The following is a 17,631-nucleotide window of genomic DNA, read 5'->3' on the forward strand; positions in this document are numbered from 1 at the left end:
CAAACCCACAAACTGTGAGATCATGACCTGAGCCAAAGTCAGATGTTTAACAGACTGAGCCACCCAGGTGCCCCTATAAGGGGATAGAATATTAATGCCTTGGCTTGGCATGTTAGACCTTTTGTGATCTGACCCTTCCTTCTGCAGCCTCATTTTTCACCACTCCTCCATATATGCCCCAATTTCTGGCCATTTCAATCTGTTTCCTGCTCCCCCTAACATACGATGGTTTCTCACACTTCCCTGCTTTGGTAATTCGAGTCCACTCAAAAGCAACTATTAATAACTCTGTGCCAGTTAATGCTGTAAGGTAAGTAGGATAGAGTTCGGGTCCTCGAGAAGCTCAGACTATCGTTAAGAGACGGTCAAGTAAGCAATGTTATAGAGGCATCTGGCTGGCTCAGTTGGTAGAGCATGAGGCTCTTGACCTCAGAGTGGTGAGTTCGAGCCCAACGTTGGGACTAGAGTTTACTTTAAAAAAAATTGAATGTTATAGCATCCAGGACAAAGGGCTCAATAAATGTGGGTTCAACAAATGAATGATGGCCCAAAGGTGAGTCTGTTTGATACATCCTCCTCCCGACCTTCCACATGCCCCTTCTTCTGGATAATTCGTAATCACTGAAGTAATGCTCACAACGGGCCCTTGCAACTCCTGATTCCAGGCTCTTTCCTCCCTCCTCTTCCAAACCCCGCCAATCTCCTTTCTCCGTATAGATCATCTCTCCCTCCTGGGCTCCTTGAAGGCAGGCAGTGGCCTCTGTGCTGGGTCACACATCTTTAACAATCAGCCCAGGTAGCACTGCCTCAGGAAGTCTTCCCGCTATCCAACGTAGCCCGAACGTGCGCACGCGCGCGCACACACACACACACACACAGACACGTGCGGCTGCCAGTCTGGTTTAGACCTCCTCGCTCTGCCCCCAGAGCACTATTTTATATCTCTCCCAGAGGGTCTGCATACACGTATTGTTTCTTTCACTACACTGTGAACATCCTGAGTTTGAGACGTTTTGTCATCTGTGCATCCAGAGGCCAGTGCCTGGCACCCAGCACGGACAAAATGAACGAATGTGAATGAATGAGTGAACCGACGAACGATGAAGACAGCTGTTCCTTTGAAAGAAGTGGCCAGGTGAGTTCCAGACCGGTGTCATCCTCTTTGGAGACGGGATGTTTGGATACTGGACTCGGACATGACATTTTGGGGGAAGGAGGCAGTCCACTGGCCGGTTTTGGAGCAGGAGCCCCCTGACTCAAGGTGACAGAAATGGAGAGGGTCTTATTTGAAGAAAGCCAACCTCAATTCAGCTGGGGCCAAACAAAGCGGCCGTCTCCCCTCCGGGCCCAAGGGATTCCCAGAATATCTGTCATCCCTCATCCCTGTCTCCTGGAGGCTGTGCCTCCCAGCCCATTAGAAATGCTAATCTCCAGCCCGGAGCTGGATTATCCGACCCAGTGGGAGGGGACCAGTCATCTTCCCATCTTCATTAAGAGTGAAGGCTCTACCCCATCTTGGCCAGCTGCCCCCAAAGGGATGGAATCTGGGAATTCATTATGGCAGCTCTCATCAAGGCAGCCACGACTGCTCAAAACCGTATTAGGTGGAGGAAGGTAGGGGAGGGCCATTTCAGCAGCCCCCCCCCCCCCCCCCCCCACTTAATGCATCAGAGCCCATTTGTTTGATGTTAGTTCCTGCTGGAGCGCGGACCAGGCAGTGGGGCTCAGAGCAATTTGGAGCCACAGCTGCGGCCCAACCTCCACTACCACCCCCACCCCCGCCCCTGAACTTGCTGCTGATTAGCCCCGGACCCCAGGCAGAGAAGCACGGCTTTGTGTAGACGGGGGAACGGTCCCTCCGAAACAAACGAAATTACTTAGTATATATTTAAAATCACACTTGCCCTCTAACACGGCTGAATGCTATTCGTCAGAAGACCCGGGACCCATCTGGGAAGGGAATTTGCAGGTAGACAGCAGGAGAGTCCTGCATGATTAGAGGGGGTAGTTTTTGGAGCTCCAGGGCAAGGGTGGGGGGGGCAGATGAGGAGGAGAGCCAGGCAGAGGTAAGATTCGTGGTCTCTAAGTATAGTCCCCACATCAGCAGCATCACAGTCTCCTGGGAACTTAGAGAAATGTAAATTCTTGAACCCCACCCCGATCAACTGTATCAGAAGGTCTGGAATCTGTGTTTTAACCAACACTGCAGGTGATTCTGATGCAAGCTAATGTCTGAGGACCACTAGATTAGCGGGACAGTGACAAGGCCGGGTACTCTGGGATGCGGCCCCTCCCCCCACCCCCGAATTGTCAGTCAAGTGTACCCCATTGGTGAATTGGCTCCGCGTGAGCGGATCTTTTATAAAAACTCGCAAAGTTGATGAATTCTACATCCAAATCGATGCAGGGGGAAGCAGAGACACAGGACAACATAGGGGGCAGAACACCAACCCCCAAGAATTAGCAAACATTGTGGGAGAGCCTCTGACTTTCACAGACCGTGGCATTGGCGGGGAACTGATCCATTTTCATTGATGTCAAAGAGGCAAGAGGGCACCAGATGGCATTTGGGTCACAATACATTTACATTAAGTGACTTCAGAGGACAAGAGTAACTAATGACGTTGACGCCCGCCGTCTGTGCGGGGAGAGTGATGTGCACTTTATGCAAACTCTCCCTTGTGACCCTCTCGCCAGCTTGCTGAGGCGCTGAGGCAGGTAGCGTTATATCCTGTTATGCAAGAGGAAGTTTCGGCTGCACAGAGCTAATTTGCCCCGGGGTAAATGACAAAGCCAGAACTAACTGCCAGGTCTCTCTGATTCTAAAACCTCCACCTTTACCGCCCCACTCGGGTATGAATGGGCATCTCTGTGAAGAATTGGGCCCGGCTTCTGTGCGTCAAAGGCATCGTGCCCCATCAGCCGCCTCTCGGCTTTCAACGATTCGCCCCTCACTGCTTGGCTCTGACGTGGTAGCACATACAGGCTCCCGAATCCACCCCAAGACGGCCCAGGAGAGCCCAGGACAGGGTTGTGGGGGCCGCGCAGCTCAGTGGTCATGTGATGAGGGGCCAGTGAAGCCAAAGGCACTCATCCTGTTCCAAGACAGCCTTGAGCATGAGGAAGAGAAGAGCCAGGGCTCAGGTGTAGCTGTGTGACCTCAGGCAAGTTACATAACCTCTCTTTGCCTTAGTTTCTTCGCCTACAAAACAAGGATTGTAACTGTAGCTCTCTCATAGGTTGGCGTAAGGATGAAATCAGTTAAAATGTAGAAAGGGCCTGGGTGGTTGTAGGTTGAGCAGCGGACTTCAGCTCAGGTCAGGATCTCCCAGTTTGTGGGTTCGAGCCCCACACTGGGCTCACTGCTGTCAGCGCAGAGCCTGCTTCAAATCCTCTGTCCCCCCTCTCTCTGCCTCTCCCCAGCTTGTACACTCTCTCCCTTAAAACTAAATAAACATTCAAAAAATGTGGAAAGTTCTCAGAAGAGTGCCTGATGCCTAATAGGTGCTCTATAACAATTTGTTAAATTTGAATAAATGAGGGGCGCCTGGGTGGCTCATTCGGTTAAGCATTCGACTTCGGCTCGGGTCATGATGTCACAGTTGGTGGGTTCGAGCCCCACTTCGGGCTCTGTGCCGACAGCTCGGAGCCTGGAGCCTGTTTTGGATTCTATGTCTCCCCCTCACTCTGCCCCTCCCACGCTCATGCTCTGTCTCTCTCTCTCAATAATAAATAAACGTTAAATTTTTTTTTTAATTTAAATAAATGAATGAACCCCCTTCCGCTTTCCCCTTCTGCATATTAGAATGTTCTCCCTATCCACATCTTCCTGCAAAAGTCCTCCCCGTCCTTCCAGGCAGGCTCCGATACTCATGCCTGCTTATACATCTGTGGCGCCCAGACCTGCCTCTCCCACGCAGTGGGTGGTCTGCTGGTCCTTAGGACCCAGTGGTCCCTTGCACAGGAAGCAGGCCTCATTTGCATTCAAGCCAGCTGCATTACTGTATTTACTGCCCAGCTCGTGGTTTAGTCTGTGTGGTATTGACAAGGGGCACGGGGGCAGGCAGTGTTTGTCATCCTAAAAGCAAGTTTGCCAGGTTCCAAGTGGCTGGATGTAAGGGTCGGTGATGAGCGTTTAGAGCTAGAGGTTCATTCTACAGCCCCATTAATTAACTTTCCCTAAGTCCCCTAAGTGCTCTTGTCTCTTTTTAAAGTCTAGGAGCCCACTCTCATTTATCGGAAAGGACTGTCCATCTTCCACCACCCACCCTCCCTCCTGCTCCTTCTATAGCTCCCATCTGGCTGTTAAGACACAGCACGACCCTCTACCCACCAGGCAATCCATGTGGCAGAAGAGGATGAGGCCAGACATCCAGACAGCCCGGCTTTGTCCTAAGAGAGAATGACAGGACTCCGCCAATGCCCCCACCCCCGGGTGAGCATTCACAGCCCTGATCCCAGTGGGACTGGGTCAGGGGGCTAGTCACTCCCCAGAAGACATTCTCCCCCGGATTCAGGAGCCCAACTCCCAAGCTTAGGGCAAGAAAAAGCACCTCTTCCAGGCCACACGGCTCCCTCCTTCTCAACACCAGCAGCATTTCTCTTCGGGGAAGGGGAATTTGGCAAAACCCATCCCTGTAATCTTCTTGGAGGTCCAGAAGGGCTAAAATCTACCCTCCTTCTCCACCCCCAGGCCCAGCAGCAACTTCCATAAAAAACAAAATAAAGTCCTTCCTTAAAGCCACCTGGGCCTCCTTCCATGTTGTCCACAGTGCCGTGCCCTGGTGTAGCCGGGAGAGTCAAGGCTGCTGGCTAACTGCTGGGGAGGTCTGGACGGTGCAGGCACGGGGGCCACAGGGACAGTCTTGAGCAGGAGGAGGCCCAGTCCCTTCTCAGTCACGTGCACATGCCTAGACCTACAGAACGTCAGGGCTGGTGTGAGCCCCAGTCCATCCCCTCATTCCACAGACCCCCACATCAGATGTAAATCCCAAACTGGCTCCCCACCCACCCACCCCCCAGACGCAGAGAATGCGCCGGCCCTCCCTTCCACGGTAGCTAATGCCTCCTTGGGGAAAGCAGGTTCCCATTTCAAATTATGGCTGGACTGTATCGGAAAGGGCTGAGAGTTTTTCCCAGGGTGGGGTGAAATACACAAACTGACAAATATAGCCATTCCAAAGCCAATAGAAATAGTTCGAGGGGCACCTGTGTGGCTCAATCGGTTATGCCTCTGACTCTTGATTTCAGCTCAGGTCATGATCTCACAGTTCGTGGGTTGAAGTCCCAAGTCAGGCTCTGTGCTGACAGCTTGGGGCCTGCTTGGGATTCTCTCTCTCTCTCTCTCTCTCTCTCTCTGCCCCTCCCCCACTCACACATGCTCACACGCTCTCTCTTTCTCTCTCAAAATAAATAAACTTCAAACAGATTTCTTTTAAAAAAAGAAGTAGCTTGAGATCTTCAGCTGCCCTAGACTCTTCTGGGGCCCTCTAGCCCCCCACTGAAGCAGACAGCTGGGAGCTAGGCCACTCTGAGGAAGCTGGGGGCCGGAAGAAGCAGTGTGGTCATTCTGGGGAATCTCGTCCTATCCTAAACTGAGGACCACATAGGTATAACCTTAGTTCCGAAAAATAGGCAAACCATAAACCAAGGCAGAGCCTCTGCACCCGCTTTCCTCCCTCCCCCAACCCTGACTCCCACTCCTCTCCATTTCTAAAAAATTTTGTTTGATGTTTACTTATTTCTGAGACAGAGAGAGAGAGAGAGAGAGAGAGGATGAGTGAGGGAGGGGCAGAGAGAGAGGGGGACACAGAATCCGAAGCAGGCTCCCGGCTCCGAGCCGTCAGCACAGAGCCCAACTCAGGGCTCGAACTCAGAGACCGAGAGATCGTGATCTGAGCCGAAGCTGGACGCTCAACCAACTGAGCCACCCAGGCGCCCCTCTATTTCCGACCCTCTAGTGCCTCTTCAGAGCTGTCAGTCACCCTCTCGTTTGGGTCCATCAGTGGCTTTTAACGGAGCCCCCCTCCCTTGCTTTCATCCTATTAGTGAGCTGGGAGTAATTACGACTTCATTAGCCAAATAGGTTCTTGGCTCAGAGACTTCCCCCCCACCCCACAAAACAAAACACACACCCGCTTCCGTCCATCTGAAGTCTGTCCCCCGGGGGCACCAGCTAACAATGCAGCAGGCTCCGGGAAACCAGCAAGGAAGAGGGAAGAGCAGGCCCCCCCCTCCTCCGTGGTGCATCTGTCGGCTGGCTCCCCCCACACCCAGATCTTTGACAGGGAGAAGGATGGCACTCCAGCAAATGAAGGGCGCGACCCCTTGCATCTGTCTGCTGTCCTTCGCCCTCCAGTCACGGCTGGCCATCAGTTGATGGCCAGCTCACTTCCCGGATGGACAGGGCAGGCTTTTCCCGTTGGGGGCGGGGTGGGGGTGGGGGAGCCTCTCTGAACCAATGCCTTTAGAATGTCAGGAGTCCCCAGCTTCCCTGCCCCTAGTCTCCCGTCTATACTTCAGCTGCTACAGCTCCAGGGGCAAGGGAGAAGAGGGTGTGCCAAGCGAGGACAAAGCTGGGCCCCAGGACCATCTGGCTGGGGGAACTTCAGCCAACCCTGGCCACCAGACCAAGCAGGCAAGTCCCTGACACCTGGGAAAGATTCCACAGCTTCTCTGTCACTTGTCTGGCCTCCCACACCTCGGTCTTAGAAAGAGTTTTCTTTGGGTCTAAATTAGCTCCACAATGCAGTTAAAACCATCCCCACTTGGGAAATCGCTTAGTGCCCTTCTCTTTTCCTGTTCTTTTTTTTTTTTTTTAATTTTTTTAATGTTTATTTTTGAGAGAGAGCGTGTGCGAGTAGAGGAAGGGAGGAGAGAGAGGGAGACACAGAACCCAAAGCAGGCTCCAGGCTGTCAGCCCAGAGCCTAGTGTGGGGCCCGAACCCACAAACCGCAAGACCATGACCTGAGCCGAAGTCAGACGCTTAGCCGACTGAGCCACGCAGGCGCCCCTCTTTTCCTGTTCTTTTAATAGGTTTTAGGAGCACGGAGTCCGAGCCTCCTGCCTCTAACCTGCCCTACCTCCTCAGTCACTGCTGGCCACACAGTGCCAATCTTAGCCTCCGGCCTCCTCCAGGCAGGCCAGGTAAGCCTCAGGGATGAGGCCACGGCTGTTCCAGCCACTCCCGCTGCCCACCGTCCACCCAGAGAAGGTGCGGCTCCCGTAGACCCTCAGACACATGCCTCTTTGTCCGTGGAGTTTCCGAGAGAGCCCGGCTGCTTCCCCCGGGGGCTTCGCAAGTAACAGCTGGTGAATTGTCATTCCTGCTGAGAGCCCCTCTGCTTGGATCCTCAGCTGGCAAGGTGCCATCTGCCGGGGCTGGACCCAGCGGCCGGAGGAGAGATGAGATGACCTCCAGACAGCCCTGCCACTTACCAGACTCCAGGCCACGTGCAGCCTGACCCTGGCCCTGGCTCTAACCCGCACCCGTCCTGCCCCCGGGGCCTGCCCACCCTTTCCCAACCCACCAGCAGCCCAGAGGCCAGGCCGGGGACCCCTGCTCCCTGCCCTTCAAGAAAAGGGAGTCCCCAGAGGCCAGCCCAGCTGTACACACTGCGCCCCTGCTTGTGTTTCTTGACAGTGACCCTCCTTTTGTTCATTCTGCAATTTCCCAAAGTGCCAGGAGCATCTCATTTGACAGTCACCGCATCTGTTCCTGTCACTCTGCAGAAGGCCAGGGGGGGAGCAGTGCCAACCCCTTCCCCGAGGCTACCGACACCTCGCACTCCCCGTCACCCTGTTCACTCACCTAGTCCCCTGGAAGCACCTCCAATGCCTCTCTGTACCCCCTCCCTCCGGGCTTGTCTGGCAGCCTCCGTAACCATCCAGCCCCTGCCAGGACGGGGCTCACCTCCCCAAGCAGAGGAGCGCCTGTCTGTCCTCGGGGGACTTCAGGAAAGAGGCCAGGCCTCCGTTTGAGGACCGCCTGGGGCCCTGACAGCTTTAGGAGCTTTGAGGGGCCAAGGAAGGCAAAGCCTTTCTCTTGGTCCTCCTCATTGCCCTCCCCGCCGCCACACACACCCTATACATGCAGTCTTTGGGCGCTCAGTTGCAGGGCAGTGGGAGTTCTGGCCGGTTCTTCAGCCCAGAAGGCCTACCAGGAATCCGCCGCGTCGGCGTCCTGAGCTTCCACACGGAGATTGCCAACCTCGTTCCCGCTGACAACCTTGCTCCTGCCGGTTAATTCCATTACGGGGTGTTTAGCCGTATCCCTGACCTCCCCATCGATGCAAGAAGCCGACATTCCACCCCCACGCACCCTGTCATGAGGACCAAAAATGTCTCCGGGCATTGCCAGAGGTCCCCTGGTGGAGAACCACGGAGCTAAGGCAAAAAAGAAGCCTGACATCTGAGGGCCAATGACTGCCATCTCCACCAGGCTCCGGGTGACTAAGGGATGGCTTGGCTACGTTTGGCAAACCTCCGTTTGCGAGGACTCAACTGTCGGTTTAAGTTGAAAGCTGCCAGTCCATAAGTGAACACGTGTGGCCACGTTCCAGTAAGTCTTTATTTATGAACACGGAAATTTGAATTTCATATTATTTTCATGGGTCATGAGATAGTCTTCTTTTTATTTTTTCAACCACTTAAAAATGTATAACGTGGGGCACCTGGATGGCTCAGTCCGTGAAGCTTCTGACTCTGAATTTCACCTCGGGCCATGATTTCATGGTTTGTGAGATCGAGCCCCGCGTCTGGCTCTGTGCTGACAGCACGGAGCCTGCTTGGGATTCTCTCTCTCTCTCTGCCCCTCCTCCACTCACATGCACATGCACACACACGCACACACTCTCTCTCTCAAAATAAATAAATAAACGTTAAAAATAAATAAGTAAATAAAAAATGAATATGTAAAACGCCTTCATTTTTTAGCACAAGGGACCATGCTCCTGGCTTCGTGGATCTCCAAGGAATCAAAACCCCAAAGTTCCTGCTGACCTGCCCCTATGAAATTAACAAAGCCCGGGGCAGAAGCTGAAGTTTGGAATGGGGTCCTGGTCCTCTGAGGAGGTGGAGGGAGTCAGCCACCCCCAGTCCCTTTGGCCCAATAATTCTGGGTACTGTTTTTAGTGGGGCGACCCCACTAAACTCAGCAGGACTGACTACAGAATTTGCAGGGCCTGATGTAAAATGAGAATGCTAGGCATTTCTTCAAAAAATATTAATAAGTAATAATTATTAAAATTATTTTAATTAATAAATTAATTCATTTACCCACAAAGCCAGCCCCGTACCTCAGTCTCCCAGGAAGGTCTGCACCCACCTCGCAGCCTCTCCAGGCAGAGGCCCGGCACCTCAGGCTCGTTCTCTGACCCTGGAGACAGCTCCTGCCACAGGCCTTCAGACTGGGCCAGCACATGTGACTGTGCCCTGCACGGCGACATCTGGCTGAGGGGGTGGCTGGGGGGCTGAACGTAGCTCAGGCTCCCCAGGCTCCAGGGCGGTGCTGCATCTGTTCAAAGGAACTTGCACTAAATGGGCTGGTATTTGCCCTGCCTCCTGGGCACCCAGGACTAAGAGGAGAAGGGGCCAACTGTGCCCCAACACGGTCTCCTCCACCCCTACCCCAGAGGAACCGCAGAGGAATGGATGTCCCACTCATCAATTCACTTAACAAGCATATATTGCACACCAGATGCTCTGCTGAGAGTAAAGCTATGAGACCCAGGGTGGAGACACCCATCCTGGACAGAGCAGCGAGAGGCATGCCCTCCACAAAGGGTCAGGGCTGGTCAGTGCCTGAGAAAGAGTTGGTGACCACTGGGCCAATTCTTGAGAGCAAGGAGGATTTAAACAGGCATCCCCAAGGGAGAAAGATGACTGTTCCAAACCAGGAACAGTCCTAAAAGGGTGAAACGAGAGAGTCTAGCCCCTTCCAGAAAGGGCAGGCAGAGCAATGTGGCAAGAGTGAACTGCGCAAGGCAAGAGAAAAAGGCAAAGCTAAAGGGAGGGGCAGATACGATGATCTGTGTCATAGGACGGACCCTGGCATCAACCTGGAGGCAGGAGAAGCTGAAGGATTTTTAGCAGGAGAGTGACAGGTTCTGATTTGCATTTCAGGGAGCTCGCTCTGACTGCAGTCTGGAGGGTGGGTAGGAGGGGCTGAGACTGGAAATGAAGCCTGGTGTGGACGAGATGGCCAGAATTCAGATGGAGACTGTGAGGGTCAGAGCTAAGACTGTGGGAGGGAGCGTGGGGTAGAAGCAGGAGGGGCAGGAGCGGCAGGCCCGGATGGTTGGCAGGACACAGGGTTGGTGGTGAGGATGTGAAGGTCCGGAGGGTGCGATTCACGGGGGCAGGGAACCCAAGAGGAGTAGCAGGTGGACAGGGGGAGGTGTATCAATCAGGGTTCGCCCGAGAAACAGACCTAGTAGGCTATGGGTATGTGTGTGTACATATGCACAGACAGACACATACATATGATTAATTTCAAGGAAGTGACTTTTACAATTGTGGGGGCTGGTTCTGTTTTCTGTAGAGGAGCAGGAAGGCTAGAAACCCAGGCAAGTGCTGATGCAGCAGGTGGAGGGCAGAATGTCTTCTTCCTCAGGAAACCCTCAGGTATGCTTTTAAGACCCTTCAACTGATTGGATGAGGCCCACCTACGTTATGGAGGGTAATCTCTTTAAAGTTTTGTAGATGTTAACCACATCCAGAAAATACCTTCACAGCAATATGTAGATCAGTGTTTAATTAAATTACTATAGCCTCGCCAAGTTGACACATGAAACTGACCGTCAAGGGGAATGGGGGGGGGGGCAGGGGTTGGGATGTGAGAGGCCCATTGGCATCCAAGTGAGGACTTCTGGCTGGCTGGCACAGGTCTAAGCCCCATGCTCAAGGATCCTTCTAGGTCCTCATCACCTCTCCTCTGACCATGCCTGACTGGCTGGCCTCCCTGCCTCCAGGTCTGCACCTGTTCTGTGTATTCTATCCTCCCTGCCACCCCAAAGTACATGTCTCAGCCTGCCTCTTGCTTGCTCAGACCGCTCCGATAGTTCCTGACTGCTCTTTGATAAAGCCTCTGCAGGACTCTTAAGGCTCTTCATGGACTGGACTGGCCCACCCTGCCTGCCTCCTCCTTCCTTTCTTGAAACGTCAAGCGAGGTCATGATGACTCCCTCCCTCCCCAAGCTCTCCACGTTCAGCTGCTGCCTTTGTACAGGCTCTTACTACTTCCTGGAACCACACCCTCCCTCCCTCCTCCCAGCCCGCGCTGCATACACCTGGTGGGTTCAGAGACCTCCTTCAGGACTCAGAATACCTTCTCTGTGCCTGAGCCTCACTAAGCTCCTCACTACCCTCCATGATATTTTGTGCAAATTTGAGCGACAGCTCTTACGGGATTATATTTTGATTATTTTTACATGTCCTCCCACCATTGCATTGTGGGCATCTCAAGAGTCTGTGTCTGTCCTATTCTCCTCAGTATCCCTGGCACTTGATACAGTGGTTAGTGTATTGAGTATACAAGAGATACTCAATATTTGCTTGTTAAATGGATGGATGGATGGATGGATGGAGAGATGGATGGATGGAGACATGGAGAGATGTATGTATGTTTGTATAGATGGATGGATGAATACAATTTTCTAACAGTTTGTATCATTTATTGAACACTTCTTTTCTTCCAGGCACTCACTGTGCTAGGAGCTTTAAGTCCTAAATCAATCTAGGTTCTCGGTTGCAGGCAGCAGATGCAGACTTTGGCCGTCGCAAGCAGAAAAGAACTGGCTCAGTCAGTTAAGCGTCTGACTGCGGCTCAGGTCATCATCTCTCAGCTTGTGGGTTCAACCCCCACGTCAGGCTCTGTGCTGAGAGCTCAGAGCCTGGAGCCTGCTTCCGATTCGGTGTCTCCCTCTCTGCCCCTCCCCTGCTCATGCTCTGTCTCTCTCTCTCTGTCAAAAATAAATAAACGTTAAAAAAAATTTTTTTTTAAGCAGAAAAGAACTTCAGCTATCACGTGGGTCACAGAATCAATGGCTAAAGAAGACAACTCAGAAACGGGCAGAAACAGAGTGGGGCTAGCCAGCAGAGACTCGCTGAGGTCACGTCTCAGGAACGGCCAGATCAGGACACCATTTTTGGCATCCCCCACCCCGGACACACCCTGTGAGGGTGCTAGAACCTCCCACTGCCCCCTCTCCTGCAGTCCAACATACCCACATGTCACTGCATCTGGTCCATACAACCCTTTAAGACAGATGGCCTCACCTCCATTTTACAGATGAGAAAATAGAGACCTGGGGAAACCTAAGGTCACTCGGCCAATCAATAGATTGGGTGGAACTGGCATTAGTATTTGTCTGACTCCAAAGCCCATTGCCTTCCGCTCTGCTCTGCACTGTCTCTTTCAAGAGGGCCCTGCTCACTGGTCTTACGTAAATGCAGCTCCCTGGGCAGTGAGAGACCACAGCCTCAAAATTCTAATGGGCTACTTTTTTTGCATAACTGCAGATTTGGGGTGTGTTTTTTGGCTCTAACAAATGATGGTGGGGAATATAAAGACAGCCCAGGGAGCACAAGCAGGCTGAGCAGAGAGAGGGTCTGTGCACTGACATGGGTCGACTGGAGACACTCCCAAGAGGTTAGGCATCAGATATCCAGGGATCCTGGAAAACAAGGGTTTGGCTTGAGGCTGCGGGAGGCCAGCAGAGTCTGGCTAAGGGCTCCCCATGTCCTCACCTGCCCCAGTTCCCATGCTCCGTGGCTGTCCATTAGCCCAAGTCCATCCCAGCCCATGTCCAAAGTCACAGCTGCCCCCATCCAGGGACAGTTGGTCTTGTCAGGACCAAAAGATGCCCCCACCAGGTATGTCCTTCTCAGACCCCAATGCCCCGGCGGAGTTGAGGGCAGAGCTCCATCCAGGCAGGGAGCTCAAGCACCCAATCCTACCCCCGGTTCCACCCCCACTGCTCTGTGACCTTGGCCCCACCGTCTGACCTTTCTGTGTTTCATTTTCTCCATGACTCAGTCTCTCTCCACTGCCCCCACCCACCCCCCACCCTCCACATTGGCCAAATTGTTTCATTAGAAAAAAGAACTCAGGGTTCCTTGAGCTCCTTGGAGAAACCACATAAATGCAGGGCATTATTAGCATTATTACTATTAAATATTAATAAGGACATTAGCATCGTCTATTATAAGCCTGAAAAAGAAGCTCCAAGAGCCCTGGGTCGAAATGGCTAAGAGAATAATTAGGCCCCTCCAGGCCGCAGACCCCTTCTGGCCCTCAAGCAAAATTAGGAAGGCAAATGTAGACAGACTATTGAGATTCCCCAACCAGCTCCCCCTGCTCAGTTCCACGTGGCTCCTCCTGGCCCCTCACAAATCACGTTCTTTCCAGTCCCGACACCCCCGTGCCAGGAACGCACGCCTCACCTCTTCTGCGTACGCAGGCCCAATTCCAGAGGCTCACAACCCTCCCTCCCTCCCAAACCTTCACCCCCTCCCAGCACCCTCTCTCCCTGGCATCTGAACTGCCGTCAACCTAGCGTGCAAGGACTTGTGGTCTCCACCAGGCACCAGGCGCTGTGCTGAGCGGGAGGGCGGGGGCCAAATGGAGACAGCCACGAGATCATCCCTACCTTCAGTCACTGCGCAATCAAGGGAACAATAATCAGTATTTTGTGTGGCACTTGGCCACACAAAAAGTACTTTTATTTTTCTTTAAATTAAAAAAAAAATTTTAACGTTTTTATTCATTTTTGAGAGAGAGAGAGAGAGAGAGCATGAACAGGGGAGGGGCAGAGAGAGAGACACACAGCATTGGAAGCAGGCTCCAGGCTCTAAGCTGTCAGCACAGAGCCTGAGGCAGGGCTTGAACCCACGAACGGAGAGATCGTGACCTGAGCGGAAGTCGGATGCCCAACCGACTGAGCCACCCAGGCGCCCCCCAAAAAAGTTTTTAGGTTTATTTATTTATTTTGAGAGACAGAGAGAGAGAGAGAGAGAGTACACACATGTGCACACACACGTGCACACACACAAGCGGGGGAGGGGCAAAGAGAGAGGGAGAGAATCCCAAGCAGGCACCACGCTGTTCGTGCAAAACCTGACGCAGGGCTTGATCTCACAACCCTGGGATCCCAACCTGAGCCAAAATCAAGAGTCAGGTGCTCAACCGACTGAGCCACCCAGGTGCCCCCAAAAAGTACTTTAAAAAATCATTACGGGGGTCACCTGGGTGGCTCAGTCGGCTAAGAGTCCGACTTCAGCTCAGGTCATGATCTCATAGTTTGTGAGTTGAAGCCCCTCATTAGGCTCCCTGCTGTCAGCAAAGAGCCTGCTTCAGATCCTCTGTACCTCTCTCTGTGCCTCCCTTGCTCGTGTTCTCTCTCTCTCAAAAGTAATAAATAAACATTAAAAAAAATCATTATGTTGGGGTGCAGAGATCGAGTCCTGCATTGGGTTCCTCACTGAGCTTCAGATTTTCTCTCTCTCCCTCTGCCCCTCTTCCCCACTCCTGTGCTCTCTGTCTAAAATAAGAATAAAAATCATTATGTTGAATCCACATGTCCACACCATCATCCTAAGTAGGAATAGGATTATTCCCATTTTATCGATGAGGAAGTGGATTCTCAGACTGTTAAGTGTCCTTCAGCGATCTGCTCAATGTCATCTGGCTAAGAGTGACAGAGCTGAGACAGAGTCCCATTCTCTTGAGGGCAAATCCAGGGCCACCCCACCCATCGCAGCAGAGAAGGGCTCAGCCCCACAGGTGCACACCCTTGTGTTACAGATGGGGAGGCTGAATCCCCGAGAGGCACAAAGGGAAGTCATGACATTCATTGAGCACCTACTGTGTGCGTGGCACCATGCCAGATACCTCATGCGTAATTCAAGGCTCGTGGCAGCTCAGTGAGGTTAGTGTCTTAATCCCCATTTTCCAGATGAAGAACTTGGGGCTCCGAGGTGGTGGGTGGCCTGCCCATGACCACAGGGCTTGTACACAGCAGGACTGCATGTCAAGCCGGTCTGATTCAGAACTCTGTCCAAACTGCCTTGTCACCCTCCCCCAGAGCTGTGCGTGGTCAAGTCTGTTACCGCTAGTAGACCGCTTGCAGAAAAGCACGGGTACACTGAAGACAGACCACACCCTGTGGCTCCGGAACCCCCCCACTCCTGCAGGCAGGGATGCCGCTCTGTAAACACATGGTCTCCTGAGAGCTCCGGGAAACGGTCTGGAGTCTGAAGCCAGAGGTAAAGGTGCGGGTGGCTGGAGAGGCCAGGAAAACATAAGTAAGACCTCAGCACCATCAGAGCCCCGGGGGCTCTGGCGGGTCCCAGCTCCCTCCCCACTTGCGCCCTGGGCCGGGGCCCCAGCCCTTCCTTGACCATTCGGAGATGCATAGACTCCACTATCCGCTATCGATCTGGTAGAGCTGCAAAGGGAAGAGCAGATGGTCTGGGAAGGGTTGGGTGGCCCTCAAGATGCCTCCTGGGGGCGCCCTCTCCCAGGGTGTTTACAGGCAAATTAGTGACTCATTTGATGAGCCACCTGATCGTCTTTGGCGGGTCCTGCTTTGCCCGGTCTGGGGGGGGGGGGGTCTGTGGGGACTCTACTGAGGGATGCGGTGTCCTGCTCCCGACTCCATGAAGACGCATTGGTTAGCCACAGAGGAGAGAGGTGCCCCCTAGAGTCAAGTGACTTGTAGTGAGGCTTCCAGGATCTGGCAGGCAAACTGTCCTGCCCCCTGCTTTGACCAGCCCCCCCACCAGCCCTGGAAGGGGAGTAGCCGGTGGCTGGCGCACACAGCATAGTGATGAAACCAGGGGGGCCGGAACCGCACCAGGCAGCCTCTGCTTCTCTGCTTGTTCACTGTTCACTTTGAGCAAGTTCCCTAATCTCTCTGAGCATCTTCTGTAAGGTGAGAACCACAATAATGACACGAACCCCGTGGGGGGGATACGTCAAGTGGAAGCCCTTAGCACAGATCCCGGCCCGTTGGAGACACTCGAATTGTTGCGAAGAACTTAACATAATAGTTAATAATAATATTATGAAATACTCGAGTTGTTACCAAATTGACCCCCCAGGCAAAACTCAGCCTGGACCCCCAAATGTCCACCCCGCTCTCTCCTCGGGAACAGGAGCACCTTAGGAGCTGGTAGTGAGGATCCCCGGTAACCCCCCGAATCCATCTGTACCAGGCTCCGCTGAGAGCTCCAGACGGGCAAGAAGATGAAACTGGGAATCGTGTCCCCACAGAGATCCAGGCTTAGTAAGTGCTCTTGTCTGTAAGTACTCGGTGAGTCCTCTCACTGTGGCTGTCGGAACCCACCTGGGGCAGGGCAGGCAGGTTGCAGAGAGATCAGAGAACTTGAGACCCAAGTCACCTGTGCTGATCTGATTGGGAGGGAACGTGTGCCCTCTCCAAGCACCCAGCCCCCGAGGCAAGGGCAGCAGCTGTCCGAAAATAGAGTCACAAGGATAGCTGTCTCAATCGAAAGCAATCTTTGCAAGCATTTCCAGACCCTTGGCCCCTGAGTCAGCCAATCCCCTGGCCCGTCAGCCCCACGGCCGCCGACATGCCAGCTCCTCTCTTGGCAGCCGTTTTCTGCCTAGAGAGAACTTGAAGCCCTCCCTTCAGAGCCTGAGCTGACCCGGATAGCGTCAGGGGGCAAGGCTCACCTCAGAAGCTCAGGGCTGACATGCCAACCCTAGGGAGACAGACAGACAGACAGACAGACAAGGACAGTATGGACAGAGGCAGGAAAGGGAAGGATGCAAGAAACATCTTGGATAAGAAGCACCATGAGATGGCTCTCCATCAGGAACAAAGAAGACGGGCTCTTGGGCCGGGAAAGCCCCTTGGAGCGGAACAGAAGGACGGGAGGGGGGAGCAGATGGGACCTGGGCAGGCATTCTGGCCTCGGAGTCTGGGCAGTAGAACCTCCCCCACTTTATGTCCTCTCATTGAGCCCAGGTCTGTCCCGAGCCCCCACGGCCCCCCTCCACCCCGGAAGACACAGAGCTGCGCTCCAGGCTGGACAGGTATGGCCAGCTCAACGTCCGAGGCTGGCCTGGCCCTCCCAGCTGTTTCAGCATCTGGACCGCTCCCTGGTCTTGCCTATGTGAGCCGGACAGCAGGTGGAGCAGAGGGGCGAGTGAGACAACAGTGACAGCCTGACAGCGCTGGAGGCTGCTGCAGATGGCCGTCCCTCCACCTCCAGGCCCCCGCCTTCCTGGGCACACCCCCCACGTGACAAGAACAGAGCAGAAGAGATGTGCCACTGACCTGGATGAGCACCTAGCGTCTCGGAGGCGGCAGGAAACTTGGCCGTCTTTAACCCCTTCAGATTACCAGTGAGGCTCAGAGAGGGCAGGACACTTAGCCAAGCACACACAGCCAATCAGTAGCAGAGCCCAGACTACCCTTCAGACATTCAGACCCCCCCCCCCCCATCCAGTGAGCTTTTCGTGACATCACACTGCTGGTTGGTTAAAAACGGGCCTGGATCCATAAGTATTGATGTGGAAAGGTGTCCCAAATCTATTATATAGTTTAAAAATAGTTTGCAAATCATGCTGTATTGTGCGATCCCGTTTTCATAAAGTAATACTA

This window comes from Panthera leo, chromosome F3 (assembly GCF_018350215.1).
Source record: "Panthera leo isolate Ple1 chromosome F3, P.leo_Ple1_pat1.1, whole genome shotgun sequence".
NCBI classification, from domain to species: Eukaryota; Metazoa; Chordata; class Mammalia; order Carnivora; family Felidae; genus Panthera; species Panthera leo.